Below are 4,224 nucleotides of genomic sequence, written 5' to 3' on the forward strand. Positions count from 1 at the left end.
AACTGATAATATAATAAGCTAAAGCAACGATAGTTTATGGAAAACACAAGTGTAATTATGGTCAGATCTTGTGCCTGACTGATGGGGAAGTGATATTGATGAGTCTTGTGATTTACACATTTACAGCGTTGGCTATTTTTTTGCCAGCTTTCCTGTTTTAGAAAACAGCGACTGTATTACGTTTTGCCTGTAAAACTGTGTCTGTGTTCTTCATGTATTATAGTTTGCTCTACTTATATAAAATATGCGGCTCTGGTAGATGTCTGCAATTGGTCGTGCTGTGCAAACACCGCCTCTCTTATGTGAACGCGCGCCCCGCTGGATCGGGAAGCCCTGGGTTGATTAAACTAGTTGATAACCACCGTCGTGACGGACCGCGGTTGTTAGCGTTAGTGAAGCAGCGTTGGGAAGGATACTTTCAAAACGTATTCCGTTACAGAATACAGAATACATGCCCAAAAATGTAATTTGTAACGTATTCCGTTACGTTACTCAATCTGAGTAACGTATTCTGAATACTTGGATTACTTCCACATTGAATTGCATTTTATAAGTGTAGGAATGCGGCCATCACATACAGCTTACTAAACAGGCCTATTCTGTTGTGTTCTTCTTTTCCAACTGGCTGAATGTGTACCTGAACAAGTAATTTGGATGCTGAAAGGAGGTTGGTTGCTGGCAAGCAGAGGTTGCACTGCACAGTTATATTTCGTTCTCCCTGTTCTTTCTTTAATGTGAAATGCTGTTTGAATTTCCAAGATAGAAACGCATTCCTGCCCTGATTTCAACAATGTAACTGTATTCTAAATACCAACTATTTTAATTGTAACTGTAACGGAATACAGTTACTCATAATTTGTATTCTGAATACCTAATGCTGGTACATGTATTCCGTTACTCCCCAACACTGAAGCCGGGTAACTGAAAGAAATCCAGGGCATGTTTTGCTTGATTCGTAATACAGGCCTCTGGCTGGGTCAGCAGTATTGGGGAGTAACGGAATACATGTACCGGCGTTACGTATTCAGAATACAAATTATGAGTAACTGTATTCCGTTACAGTTTCAATTTAAATAGTTGGTATTTAGTTACATTGTTGAAATAAATGGATTACATGACGATACTTCTCTGTTTCACGAGTTTATTCTATTCTACTCTCGCAACTCCATGCATTTCCCATTAGCACCAATATGAAAACGAAAAAATGAGCTATTTGCGTGATCAATGATAGAGGTAGAGATGGAGTCGGAACCGGCACAACAGAGCCAGGGCAGGAATGCGTTTCTATCTTGGAAATTCAAACTGCATTTCACATTAAAGAAAGAGAATGGAGAACGAAATATAACTGTGCAGTGCAACCTCTGCTTGGCAGCAACCAACCTCCCCCTCCAACCTGAAGAAGCATCTTAAAGTAAGTTTTTTTTTTAATTAGCCAAGGGTAGTCGTCTGCTGTAGTTTTACTGGTCACCTTGCTATTTTATAGTTGACGTGTGACTTTACATTCTCCTACGTGCTGATTTATTATCCCCAGAGCCGTTGAAAGACTGACTAGCCCCGTTTGAAATTAGCTTGTGGTAGCTTAGACTGTGGTTAGATTTTTGTAGAATGCAGTTCGGGACTACAAATACAAAAATCTATCTGCTTGTTTAGGTACACATTCAGCCAGTTGGAACAGAAGAACACACCAGAATAGGCCTGTTTAGTAAGCTGTATGTGATGGCCGCATTCCTACACTTATAAAATGCAATTCAATGTGGAAGTAATCCAAGTATTCAGAATACGTTACTCAGATTGAGTAATGTAACGGAATACGTTACAAATTACATTTTTGGGCATGTATTCTGTATTCTGTAACGGAATACGTTTTGAAAGTATCTTTCCCAACACTTGTGTGTCAGTATGTCAATATCAGCAGAAATCAATGCTAGTACTTTACAAATAGTTTTGGAATCCTTTAGGCAATTAAATTAACAAAGAATGTACAAGGTTGAGAGGGAATGAGATAGAAAGAAAGAAAAATGTACCTAGGTGGTTTGGCCTCTAACGATTTATAGAACAAAACATGTTTTTTTGTTTACATGGAGGTTGTCTAACACTTTTGTGTACAAAAGAAACAAGACGTTTCTTGCTATTACTTACTTTTGTTTCCCTCTGTTTGTCCCACAGGAGTCAACATCTGCAGGTTGAATCTGAGCTTTATACAGAAGACAGGGTTCAAAACAATGAGAGATGGACAGAGTGAGAGACAGAAACATGCCTTAACTGCATCTCTGTTGGGCTTCAAACTTAGTTCAGTCGTTGTTCGGCTGATGTTTCTAACCCCACAGTGTGCACAGTGGGAAGGATTGGTGGTTGGCTGTTAGCTACTGTTATAGGAACACACACACACACACACACACACACACACACACACACACACACACACACACACACACACACACACACACACACACACACACATGCATGCACACATATACACACATAAAGATGAAGGGATGTCAGATATGAAGAGAGTAAACTTGTTTCTCCTTTGGAGAAAGTCTGTGCACTAGATGCTTCAGAGTGTGCTGCTCACTGTTTAACCCTCCACCCTTTGGGGAGGCATGTAGGTGGTTTTGGAAAGGGATGACAGGATCAAAAATAGGTGGACCATATACGCAAGAACACCTGGACACCCAGATAGACACACGTTCATGAACACACACATGCCCTGTACACTAAGTGGCTGCTTGAACTCGCTCCACGGGCTGCCTGCAGGCCCACCAATATAGCCATCATTAGCCGTCTCTATTTTAAGGTTGAGGCCACAAGAGATAAAATGTCTAAAAGTGATGGTTTCCTGAATTGTGTACATGCCAAATACATTTCCAGTTCAAATTATGTGCATCTAAACAGAAATGAATCATGTGTTTCAATTAAATATTGACTTAAAAGGAATAACTGCAGTTACAAATGTTATTATTTTTTTCCCAGTCTTATCAGTAAATGCAAGTTTGAGTAAAGACAACTGCAACATCTTCCCTGGAGAATCAACACAAATATAAAACACAAAAGTCTGATGTTTAGCATCATACGATATTTGAAACTTTGGTGGAAAATATGGATATTTACATTTTAAAGTAAGACATTTCCAAGTGCCATCACATTTGTGTGGCAATGAATTAAAGGTATAGGGGATCTTAATGTGACCAATTTTTCCATTCTGAATCTAAAGTGATCTGCTTATGACCAATCATTTTCATCAACAGTGAAGATGACCAGTTGACCTATAAGATCATAGTGCCTTTTTAGCCACCACCCACATGGCACTGTCAGTCTGACAGTCGCTCCATCCACCACTTTGGTCCAGACTGAAATATCTCAACAATCATTGGACGGATTGCCATGAAATTTGGTGCAGACATTCATGTTTACCTGAGGGTCATTTGTAATAGCGTTGATGTTCCTCTTACTTTTCCTTACGCCATCATCATAAGGTCAACAAAAAAGAACTTGATTTTGCTTTTACAATTTTAATTTGTTTTCAATATATGTATTTTGAACATTTGAATATTGTATATGAAATCTCTATATATGTTATGAACCATAGTGGCTCTTTTTTAAAGATTTTTATTTTTGGCTTGTATTGCCTTTATTGATATAACAGATTGATACAGGAAAGTGGGAGAGAGATTGGGAATGACATGCAGCAAAGGGCTGCAGGTCAGAACCGAACCCGTGACCGCTGCGACAAGGACTGAGCCTCCGTACATGGGCGCACACTCAACCAGGTGAGCTTACCAAGCGCCCACTAAGTGGCTCTTGTCATTTAGTGTGAAGTTGCTGAAGGCCCCTTGATGATTTTTTTTCTCACCCTAATGGTGGAGCATGATTATCTAATTGCCCTCAGATGTGTGACCTGTGTGTAGCCTACATGACATTAGTCCATGTGTATTTTTGACTTTGATTGTTGATTTTGAAGAAGCCCAGAGGGCCGAAACGAGAAATGCATATGGAGCCAGAGTGTGCAACACTTTTGTCATACATTTAAGCGTTTAACTCAAAGCAACACTGTGCCAGTACAGCCTCACAGAGCCGCAAGCATGGCTGTAGAGTTGACTTGATGCTACTCAACACAAACGTGTGTCAATGTAAACAGTTGAACAAATTATTTTTTGATGAGGACAGTGATATTATGCAATCAAGGACAATTTTATCAGGTATTTATGGTACATTTAACTAAAA

Source organism: Sander lucioperca, chromosome 4 (genome assembly GCF_008315115.2).
Source record: "Sander lucioperca isolate FBNREF2018 chromosome 4, SLUC_FBN_1.2, whole genome shotgun sequence".
Taxonomy (NCBI): domain Eukaryota; kingdom Metazoa; phylum Chordata; class Actinopteri; order Perciformes; family Percidae; genus Sander; species Sander lucioperca.